The 12246-nt window shown below is 45.2% G+C and overlaps 2 long non-coding RNA genes across 2 annotated transcripts; both read right to left on the bottom strand.

Annotated features, from left to right (window-relative positions):
- Nucleotides 1-9713: 9713 nt before the first annotated feature.
- LOC123185121 (uncharacterized) lies at nt 9714-10926 on the bottom strand. The gene is made up of 3 exons (XR_006493196.1): nt 10611-10926; nt 10397-10514; nt 9714-9994 (listed from the first exon to the last, which is right to left on the bottom strand). It is a non-coding gene; the product is annotated as an uncharacterized lncRNA (long non-coding RNA).
- A 119-nt stretch (nt 10927-11045) lies between these two features.
- LOC123185120 (uncharacterized) lies at nt 11046-11458 on the bottom strand. Its single transcript, XR_006493195.1, has 3 exons — nt 11350-11458; nt 11185-11271; nt 11046-11106 (listed from the first exon to the last, which is right to left on the bottom strand). It is a non-coding gene; the product is annotated as an uncharacterized lncRNA (long non-coding RNA).
- Nucleotides 11459-12246: the final 788 nt, after the last annotated feature.

Genomic DNA, 12246 nt, shown 5'->3' with positions numbered 1-12246 from the left:
GCAGGGCCATGCCCTTCCTTCCTTGGCAGAGCGAGACGGGGGGAGAATGGGAGCACAGGAGCGTCCCCCTCCCTGGCGCTCCTTCTTCTCCTCTGCGGCTCACCGCCGCTGTGGGGCCTCCTGCCGGCGCCCCGACACGGGAGCGACTCTGCCACGTAGAGCACTCACCTCCTTTATCTTGTGCACCGAGGCCGTGCTCCTGTGCTTCTCTTTTTTTAGTCAACTGCTCGCCCGTGCGTCGAAGGATTGCTTGCTCGTCTATTTTCCTTTTTACCCAGGCCCAAGCGACCAAGCCCGTAAGTGAAAGAACCTTCTAATAAGGAATTTTGACAAAAATCTTTAATGTGTACCCCAAATTAGTACCACCTTGTTTATATTACGATTTTGTAAAAGTGTATTATGACATGAAAAGAAAACGTATTGTGACGATGAACCCACGAAGTCAATCCGTGCTTTATTATTAACTAGGAAAATTGCCCGTGCGTTGCAACGGGTGATACCATGTTAAAATGTTGTCGGTTCTCAAAAAATAATGTTGTCAAAGTAGTGAAAAGGAAAAAGACAGGAACTATATGTGTTTTACTTCCTCAGTGTGTTCGGTTTCATGTCCTACATCGTGTACATCCACATGCAATGTGGGCTCATTGCCTAATATCGAATCCACCTCAACTCCACCAGGAAGTCCGGCTGTCCACCGTCACAATGAAGGCCCAACACGGTGGCAAGGTGCAGCAGCCTCGGTGAGGACGTGGCCTACAGGATGCCAAATGCATTTGAGAAGGTCTCAAGGCACCGACCAGGCGCCGATGTCGCCCTCAGCCTCATACTCCTCCTCCACCCAACGATTGGCCTAGGGACCAGTCGAGCACGCATCGGAGTGAAGCGGGCATCCCAATTCTGCCTAGGAGGGTACATTTGCACACATTAGTGTGAGGCGGGCATCCTTAGCAAGGTGGTGTGTCTTGCTTCTCTATGTTAGGACCGGCGAGTCAACAGAGGTGGGCTTCTTTCCGATGGCATAGTCATTGACAAACATCCTGGTGCTTCGCCCACCCATGATTTCGTGCTTCGCGTGTAAAGACATAGATATATAGCTAGAGATTCTCTTTATCTCAGAATCTGAAGGTACAATGCATAACTGATTGGTGTATGTAAGCTATTTACCACTTAATGTTTTTAATGTGTACGTGAGCTAGTGTAAGAGCTAAGATTTCATCTCCTTAACAAATGAACACTACTTCAATGCGAGTTACTGAACTGTGACATCAACTTGAATTGCACATCAGAAGAAAACGGATTAGTCCCAACTATCACAGAAAATTGTATTCCCCATCATTGATTTGAAGTTTGCCGACAAATGGAGCTGAGCATCATCAAAATACATGTTACAATTATGTTCAGAGGTCATGAATCTAAATAAAGTGCACATTAAAAATTGTACAAGTTCACTATTGCTATCATTGACATATATCATCGGCATACTATACATGGAAGGCATATGAGTTCAGAGATAATATTATGATAGACTTCTAGCATTTACGTTTGACTCGTGTGTTAGCTGATCAAAGTGAAATTTTCACAAGAGAGAGCCAATGATCATTGCTTTATTAGACCAGTAGCTAAGATGATATTTTGACCAGTGTCCACGCGGGTTGGGGCCGGGCTGGCGCTTTGAGGATATTACCTCCATGGCTGCAAGGCATGGGAGCCCGGGCAACGATGGGACACGCGGGTCAGGGCTGGTGTGTGCTCGAAGGACTGGGTCTCCATGTATTGGCGCACGGTCAGAGACGTAGACGGCGATGCAGGGAGACAATAGCAATGGCAAAGCATGGGAGCAGGCCTGCGGCTAACATTTATCCTCCATCCAGATGCTCATCGGTCATCCAAACCCTTCCACCCATAAAACACATGAAACAGAAGATAAAGTGTACTACTAATTATGAATGGATCAATCATGAGACAAATTGAGAATCACAAAAATATAATGGTGCTGAGACAAACGGTGAATTAACAGCCGAGCGGTCGCTTGCCTTCAGGTCAATGCGGACGATGCCCAGCTGCCATCGCACTCATGTCACCTAGACATCACCGCCGTCTGACTGCTATCCCAGGTCACTCCTCTCTCGACCTTGATCTACCGAGCCGAGCCCCAAGACTTGAAAGCCTGCGGCCAGTTTGGGTCGAAGCCAAATCTGAAAGCATCCATCGCTGGATCCTCTTCTCCAGTTCATAGACAAATAATTTGCTCTGATCCAAGTTGTAGATGAATCAGTCTTTTTCTTAAGAAAACAAAAGAGGTACGCTGATTCAAGGGGATAGACGTGTGCGGAAGAGGCAGCGGGGGCCGGGAACTGTTGCGAGACGTGGTGCAGCAGTGCAAGATTGGCTTGATGGCGAACGAACCTCCTCTTCTTCTGCTTCATGGCATGATTCAAATCCACCATAGTGCCGCTACGGACATAAGAAAACCAAAAGAAGATTATCAGATCCTATAACGTCGAGACGGGCGGCTAGCATGCTCGTACCCTGCCATGTTCATCCTATCCGCCGGCGGCTTCCTCACCCTCCTCCTTGGATCTGCAAATCACGTTGTGTGCTGGACGGCTCTGCTCCAGTTGGAGATGTAGACGGACAACTGAATTCGAATTAAATCAGTGGGGAAAACATGTATGTGTGTACCTGCGCATGATTATCATGATCGATTTAGATGAAGGGTGTCCTCACCGACCTTGCAGAGGAAGGCTTGGGTGGAGGAGCCGACTTCTGTGGACAGCACACACTTGGTCGATGGGGCAGTGCCCAGCCGGACCATCTTGAGAAGATGCAGGAAGATGGGAGCGGCAGCGGCGGGGCTGTTTTGCTGGATTTAGCGCTCTATGTGGGGCGTCGAGGAGAAGAGGGCCCCGGATCTTGAGCCGGTGGAGGGCCTGGGCGGGGGAGCCGGCACCCAGCCGGGCCATCTCAGGAGGAAGCAGGGAGGCGGGGCTGGTTTCCTGATCGGCTGCTCGGTGAGGGCGTCGTGGAGCAAATCCTCTTCACGGAGAGATGAATCGGTCGCATATTCAGTTGAGATGCCAGGATGCACATCCGTCCTTATTATCGTCGGCGTCGTCTAGAGGTCGGGTGCCCCGCCCAGGGATTTGGTAGCGGGAGGAGAGAACACATCCCCGTCGGCCTGTTCGCTATACTCCGTCCATCCCCTCCTGATTCCTAGATCTGTCCCACGCCTGGGGTGAGGTGGCCGGTGCTGGCGGCAGTGGCGGCGACGATGGACATACGAGGGAGGAAGGATTTGTGCGGGCCTGTTTCAAGAAGAGGGTAGGATTCGTTGGCATAAAAGACAATGGGGGGGAAGGAGGAGTTGTGTTTGGACTTGAGACAGGCGTCGTATGAACGGCATGAGAAAACGTTTCTTTGTTAGTCCTGGACAGAAACATATTTTCTTAGGCAAAGCCAACTCGAAAAAAAAATAGATGATGGAGTCAACCTGACGGAGTCAATCAGAGGCCCAATCAGGTTTGTGAGACGGAGAGAAAAAAGGATGAACTGTTTTTTCACTACGTACGAAAATCCTATAAGGACGTGTGGATCCCAAATTAGTACCACCTCGTTTATATTACGATTTTGTCTATACAAATCATAAAAGCGTATTATATCATGAGAAGAAAGTGTATTGTGACGGTGAACCCACGGAGTCAATCCGTGCTTTATTATTAGGGAAAGAAAATATAATATATTATTGACTCCGTGGGTTCACCGTCACAATACGTTTTTTTCCATGATTTTACGCTTTTAATTTGAATTTAAAACATATATGCGAGGTGGTACTAAAACCGTTTCGTTTACTGGTGACAATTGTTTCCGAGCGTAGTCGATGTTGGGCTGGAGCGAGGCGAGTCTGCTAGGTTAGATGGACCAACTCTGGCCCATCTCATCTATACGTTTTAGTTTTTTTTCCTTTAGAAAGAAAAACAATCGCTGGTTGTTTGTATTTCGAGGTCGGTGGTTTTGTCTTCCGGCTCAAGTCTACGATTCCTATAGGGAGTTGGAAACCAGCGGCACTAGACATGTAGGCACACAATAACCCCTGGGAAAACCATATTAAAGGAAAACTTCTAGGCAATAGATACCTTATTTATAGAAACGGAAAAACCAACGGGCCACCCACACCGTTCCGATCCTGCCTTTTGTGATTTGCTCGAGATCGATTGCGATCTCGGGTTTAGGTCCGCTGCAACCAAGGCGAGTGCGCCCGTAATCGTCGGCAAGACTAGCCAAGTCATGGCCGATTGGCCGTACGTGGAGATGGAATCGTCACGACCTGCCATGGCACGGCCGTACGTGGAGAGATGCACATGAAGCAGGATGAGGGCCATCGGATCGAGGCATCGGGGAGCAAGGCTGAACCTGCCGCCGTCATTGATGTCGATGATGGTATTGCAAAGGACGTAGATGCATGTGAGACTGGACGTGGAGAACATGCTCTGTGCTAGGATTAGCATCCAGCATGACGATGATGATGACATGTCGCTGGGCGTGAGTGTGGACAAGCAGAAGGCCATCAACAACGAACACACATAATTAGCACTTGTTATGAGCGGATCATCGTCACCTCAAGGCCAACTCACCAATCCTCTCTAACTACGCGCAGATGCATTCTGCGACGAGCAGCGCCAACTGTGCTTGATCATCAAGGATCTGTACTTGTTATGTCGAACTTGACGGGCTCATCATGGTGGACACGGTCCGGTCAGGGCACGACACGGCACAGGTTTGCACCGGCCGCGACCGGTTCGGTTCGAAGTGCCCAGTGGGCCTGTTTCCCTGAACCGGACCGGCAAGGCGAAAGCTCAGTCAGGACCGAGGGACCAAGCAATGGCTGGGGTGCACGAGCTGCGTGTGTCCCTTGCGCCTTCGAGCGTGCCCTGCGTCTGTGCCTAGCGTGCTTGCGTGTTTGTGTCGTGCCATGTCTTAAAGAGCAAAACCTCCGTTTGTTTGCTTTAGACAAAGAGGCAGTTCATCTATGGTAGCGTCTCATTCCGGTTCGCGGGGAACTCCGCCACCAGCCGGCACTGTCACAACATACTACGTACGTACATCGTCGCTTTCAATTTCATCAGATTACTAATCAACTTGTACTGCAATACTAACTGTATGTGCATCAATTGATTGCAAATTCATACATAGTATGTGGGAACGACCATGATGAGATCAACTTTGAGTTCCTGGGGAACAAGACGGAGAACACCAACGTGTGCATGTTCACTGAGGTGTTTGTCACCAACCGAGGTGCACTTGGAACGAACACATGCGGATGAGAGATTGCTCGAGGAAGAAGAAAGACAGTTATTTTGCGCCGCACAAACTAAATAGCTTTTATGTCAGTATTTGTCTGCTACTTATTCAGCCTTACCGAACATGAAAGGGCTTTGTGGCTCCTGACTTTGCATCGTCGTGATCCACAACACTCTGACAAACCACAAGCAGACCGATGAGGCGCGAGAATCGCTCCAGGCAGTTAGACCCGCGAGCTAATCTAGCTAAAAGAGAGAAAGCGTTCGAGACTAACCCGACGGAAAACCAAAGTGCTAACTGAACTAACTGAAAACGTGACAGGGCTTGAGATTTATTCAACATTGTTCGCCGGCCTCGTGGGCGAGAAGAAGATGCAGTTCGTGCCCTGTGTTCTGCGTGCATTGGCCGCACCGCTTCATTGCGTTAGCGAAGCCGGGGACGTGACGGCTGCGACAAATTTGATGGCGGCGGCCGGCGGCCATGGTCAGGGAAGAGAGACGCGTGCGTCGTGTAGGCAGCGTTCTGGACCAATTCATGACGCAGGAACGAAGATGGCGGTGCGGTGGTTCACTCGGGGATTGCCCGTGGCCGCGACGATGTGGAATGGCTGCCGCGGCTAGCCGTGGACGAGCGCCTCGCCGCCTTGACAAAATATGGATGCACAGGATTATGCTACTAACATTGTGGAGCGTGTGCTGTTGCGGTGCTATGACATCTACACTCTGTGGAAAAAGATTTGATTTACAGTTGATGCTAGAGATTTTTCTGGGATCTACTTTTGACGGGTCAATCTGGTTTGTTGGCTGCTAGGTGGCTACATAAGATGCTACAGTGCGCCACGGAAAGGTACACAGGTTCCCCACAGCTACATGTATGTATCATAAAGTTTCATCTTTCATTTTTGAAGTTCAGTATTGACTCCTTAATCCTGTTTCTTAGGGTTCATGATTGACAATTGATATTGGATTATGGAACTAAAATGTCTACTCTGTAACTAAATGTTCATGGATGTCTTAAAAGGAGAACAATTCGGACCATAAATGTACAGTATATTTGATGGATCCGTCTAATCTATACTTGAAATTACAGTGTGTAATTTATTTAGACGCTATATATATGTTTGATGGAGCCTTCTACGTTGGACTGTTGGACTTGAAATTACAGTGTACAATTTCCTTCCGACTTGCTAATTCAAATTTGCTCATTTTAGACTCAATAATAATAATAATTCTAAACAACATAATAATCTAGAAAATATTTTTTGAAGGATGTTTCTTTACATCTTATATCATTATGATGTGAGATGGGTTACATGTCTCTAAATAATTTTAGCGGAGTTGTTATTTAACATCCGTAAGCCATTGTTGGCAAGGGTGAGATGGAGGATAAGTTTCAGGCCTCATTTGGTTTAGAGGAATTTCATAGGAATTTTAAAGGATAGGATTCGTATAGGATTTTTTCCTTTAGAGCCCTTTGGTTCATAGGAATGGATTCCTATTCCTACATAGGATTGGTTCCTATCCTTCACATTTCATAGGAAAATAAAAAAGAGTCTAGACTCAATGGAAAAATTCCTTTGGTGTCAACCAAATGACATCTTGTTTCCTATTCCTACTCATAGGATTTGAGATACATGTCATCTCTTTTGCTACAAGATTTCTATTCCTATGATAATCCTATCCTATGAACCAAAAGAGGCCTCAATGTGGTATTCCGTTTTGAAATTGAGAGTGTGGGCTGGTGGAGAGGGTCCTTTTTTCGCGGGAAGGTGGAGAGGGTCCTTCAGCCATGCTTATTAGGGTAAATGTGTTCGATACTTTTTTTGGAAAAGATATTGTGCAAGCGTTCGTCGTAGTGTGCAGTCACACCAATGCCGCCTGATCTCGTCGAGGAGTGGAGATGTACAACCGAGTGCTTATGTGATGATGACATCATGGATCAGACGCCAATGTCTATGCTCGTTATGTCGAAGGGTTGTCCTATTCTTTCCCTCCCGTTGCAACGCACGGGCATTTGTGCTAGTAATAATAATAAAAAAAAATTTATCCCTAATAATATAATATATATATATAATATATTATTATTATTATATTATATATATTTATAATAATAATAATAATAATATCTATCCCTATAATAATAAAGCACGGATTGACTCCGTGGGTTCACCATCACAATGCGCTTCTTCCCGTTATTTTACGCTTTCACTTTGAATTTTAAAACTTATTTGAGGTGGTACTATTCATGTAGGTCAAAAACATTACGTTCCTGCCGGTATGATTAAAACTTGGTCCTCTATACGTTGACCCAGCTTGCAACGCAGGGAGGAAAAAAGGCCCAGCTTGCAACTCAGGGAGGAAAAAACACTTGGGCCTTCTGGCTGTACGTTGACCCATCTTCAGTGCAACGCAGGGAGGTAAAAAATACACGCTTGCGATAGGATTTGAACTCACAACCTTCCACGCAATACCTCTTCGCTTGGTTATTTATCTTCGCTTGGTTTTCTTAACAACTAGTAAGCAGCCCGTGCAACAAAGGACCGGAGAGTATCCGTCACCTGCTTTTTGTATGTTCAGTTGCGATTCAGGTTTGGAAACTGCTTGGAGTGTGGGATGTAATACAGAGGGGATTGGCGATGAATACTTGCGGGGAGGTTATGTTGGATTATCTTCTTAGCCTACCGGACGATCATATCCATGTGCTAGGATTGCCAAAATTGCGAGAAACGGTGGCTACATGCTGTTGGTACTTGTGGTGGGAAAGAAGAAAAATTACACATGGAGGTGATCCACAAACGGCGCCACAGATCAATCTGGCTGTACACTCCTTGGCAGAGAACTTTATAGCAGCGAATTCACCACGGCCAAGAGTTCATTTGGGAGGTTGGATGAGACCAAGGACCGGGTATGTCAAGCTAAATGTGGACGCGAGTTTTGATCAGGACTTACTTGAAGGTTCAGTAGGTGCTGTCATTAGAGACCACAAGGGCAAGTTTATAGCTGCAGCAAATGAAAAACTTGGAGTCTGTTATGATGCTTTTACTGCTGAGGCAATTGCAATCAGATTCGGCCTAAATCTTGCTCGCACAACTGGATGTAGCAAAGTTGAGGTGAATTCAGATAATTCGGACGTGGTTGAAGCGCTCAGAGAAGGCTACTCAGCTTCGGTAGCCAGTGCGATTTTTGATGACCGTTATTTCATGTCTTTAGAATTCAGTCATATTGTTTATGAGCATTGTTTTAGAGAGAATAATAAGGTAGCACATGAATTAGCTAGTCTAGCTAGATTCAATCCTCCTGATGTATGGTTGGATGATCCCCCGTCGGCTATCATCCCCTTAATTGTATCAGATGCTACTATTGTAGCCAATTAATAAAGGAGGTGTTTATCAAAAAAAAGCAGCCCGTGCAACGCACGGCTCAATCGAAGCAGCCTATTAAATTCATGTGAGTATTGAATTCTGAATTCATATTCACAAATTTTAGAAAAGTAATAGGACATCTATAGTGTGTGATGATCGCTGCCTCTCCAAAGGTCGAGTTTAAAGCAAAGCCCAATGAGTTGTCTCAAGCAGACCAAAAAGAAATCCCAATCCATGAAGAAATAACAATCCTATAGTAAAGATTTCAGGATGTCTAATTTCTTGTGTGAACTTGAAAGGACTTATAATAGGTGTAGGCATTGTCCAACTGAACATGGCAAAGACGTGAACTTCAAATAAGAATATACGAAAAGTAGAAGATAGCAATCGGAACCTAAATAGTTCAGTTCTGAAAAAAATAAACTATGTAATCTGAAATATGTAAAGTATGTAATATAAAAAATGTTTTAGTTCCGCGGAGTGGTCCAAATGGCGGCAGCACGCGCGTCCTCACCGGCTTAGACGGGGCTCCCATGTCCCCGCCTACCGCAGGTGCGTAGCGGAACCGAGACTCCCACGTCCTCGAAAGTGGCGGGAAACTTGCGCTTCTCCCCATACATAATCCTGTTGTTTGAACCAACCATCAAGAAACATAATATCAAGTGAACAAACAGTTAACTTTTATCCAAATCTATTCACATTACAAGTTTTTACCTAAGCCTTTTGAGGATGTCTATATGATTGGGTTTGGTGCTTTTTCACCTATTAATCTCATTGCCAATCCTCCTCCTTATGGTTAGTGGTCTCCTAATTTCCATGCCTTGCTCTAAACCCCTCAGTTTGCAATTCTATCTTGTTTGAGGCCAAACTTCTGTACATTCACATGAGTAGTTAAGAGGTATAATTAAACTGTGAAAGAAATGACAAAATCATAGAAAGGATATATTTAGGAATACATATCAAGCTAGTCCTTTGTAATGACCATAGCAATTACTATATTTAGTTAACAACTGAGGTATAAGAGGACGATATAGGGGAAAATATCGTGAACTGCAAACACTAAATACTCGAGTTTCTAGTGATTCATCCCATGTGTAATGAAACTTCAGAGGTGTTCTTTAGAAAGAAAATTATTAGGTGTAGACCTCAAATAAAGATACTGAATAGTCAAGTTACCTGGCATCATAGTAATCAAATTCACATAATGAAAATCATGGAAGAAAGTTAAAGAAAAGTGCTTCCATTAAGTACTGTAATATGATATAGTTGTGCATGCCTGCTGTATTTGGCTGCTGAACTATAGCTCCTCCTCCATCCATTTTAGAGTCCTCATTCCTAAAAATAAAAGACGAACATGGTTATTCTTTATGCATGAAAATCCGATTGTTCTCCAAGGGGGATTGGAAATCACAGATTAATTCAGGAGCTATTATTGATATAAAATACTAAGAAAAGAGAGAATATTGCAACTATTAACAAAAGTATTGTTAGGCCACAAATTAAATCTGTTTAAATTTTTAACACGTATGGACACACACCCCAACCGCAAAAGAAAAAAAAAGTTGCTGCAGCTGATTTTCGCATTGCCATCTATGCATAGAACAGGGGACAAATTTAATTAGCGCACTTACTACTCATTTCTCCTCAAACTGAATAAAAGTGCACCGATGATGGGCATATCTTTCCCTGTTTGACAGGTTCAAATTGTTGTAAAAAAAGAAGAGAAAATAGACTCACCTGAGCCGTGCATGCATGATTTGTCCAGTTACGACAGGTGTAGGAACTTATTCTGAATTTATGAAACTCAAAGGCCAAGCTAAAAAAAATTCCTTCCGATCCAGAAAGACCGACCTGTCTGAAAATAATTAAAAGAAAAAAAACATATGTATCAGTACAGAGGGAGTTCTGTTTACAACTACCCATGGAAAACCTTTTGTTCTTTTGAATTCACCATTCAGTGATCGTCATATTCATTTGCTCTCTTGAAGCTAATCTCTTAAAGCCAAGAACAGAGCACACTTTCTTGATGAGGCACTACTGAATGATCTCGAACCTGAAACACCGCCACACAGTCTCCCTTAGTATCATAGCCACACCACCTTTGATGAAACAAAAAAATCGCGGGAATCATGGAACAGAACAACAAACAACATTGATCCTGCACCAAATAGAACAACAAACAACATTGATTCTGCACCGAATTGGAAAGTGCTAACATCTTGAGGAGTTAAGAAAAACCTACGAGCATGGCCTTCAGCACATTGGCACCTAGGCACATTGATATGCCTGGCAGAAAGAAGCCAGATGAGAAGCCAGGGAGCAGCAGATGTATGTCTGACTCTAATTATCAAGACAAAGATCAATGCTAATCTAACCTCGGGCATGTTGCTGCTTGTGGAAGTTGTGTCCAATTCACTCATATATCTCTTTAAAAGTTTCATATGACCCTGTTAAAAGAGAATAACTATATATCTTGAATAAATTGGCAGCTGTCTTCAGAATAAGAAAAAAATGGTAACAGAAACCTTTAGCCAAGTTGTAGCTCATAATCATCCAGCTCGTCAGACCATCTAGTTGACTCTTTAATCCGTTTTAAAACTTCCTTGGGGTTACTATTCCAATGCAAAATGTTCAAACTGAATACAACAAGTTCAATCCAGGAAAGCACAAATGATAAAACTGACATGTACCTTGATAAAGTCAAGTTGCAGAAGGCCTTTGCGGTGTGCATAATATCTTCGAACACCATCCAATGTTTTTAGAAGTACATCTTTGTCCTGTAAAAACGATATTTGAAAGACGAGACAATTGGAACACAACGCAGATTCTTAGAATATCACAGATTCATATTTATAATCTAATCTCTCCACGAGCAAAAAAGGTGAGACATGCAAAGTTAATTCCACAAGAAATTAAAAACTAAATGTACCAAAACATTTGAATGATCCAGAACTGAAACACTAATCACCTGCAAAAGAAATGGTTCATCACAATAAAAGGATGCGGGCGGCTGCTCATGCTCGCGGCGGCGGAGAAGAGGACCGGCTGGCAGCGGCGGCGGCAGAGGACCGGCGGGCGGCGGGAGGAAGGCGAGTATGGGCGGGAGGCGGGAGAGGATGGGCGGGCGGCTACTCACGCTCGCGGCGGCTCCAGCGGGAGGAAGGCGAGGATGGGCGGGAGGCGGGAGAGGATGGGTGGGTGGCTAGTCACGCTCGCGGCGGCTCCGGCTCTCCCGCAGCGAAGGGCACGACGGACGGCGACCTGCGGCGGCTCCCGCAGCGAAGGGCGGCTCCCGCGGCGCGCGACGGGCGGCGGCTCCGGCTGCTGGAGGAACAGCAGGCGGCGAACGGCGCAGGAGGAGGAGGACGAGAAGGGGGCAGGTCGTGCGGACGGGACAAGAGATCGTGTGTACGGTTTTGTTTTAAGAGAGGGGCGGGTTAGCGATCGATTAAGACGGAGGATGTGGTTGGTAGCGTTAAACACAGAAGGATTAATGATCATTAGATCTTATTAATGGATGGATCTGATTGTTTGGATCTGCCTCTTTTTTTTATAAGGGTAGTAGATGGCATGGTGGGTAATTAAAG

The sequence above is a fragment of the Triticum aestivum genome, chromosome 2A, assembly GCF_018294505.1.
Source record: "Triticum aestivum cultivar Chinese Spring chromosome 2A, IWGSC CS RefSeq v2.1, whole genome shotgun sequence".
Lineage (NCBI taxonomy): Eukaryota > Viridiplantae > Streptophyta > Magnoliopsida > Poales > Poaceae > Triticum > Triticum aestivum.
The sequence above is the reverse complement of the archived record's forward strand: the minus strand, read 5'-3'. Positions and strand labels throughout refer to the sequence as shown.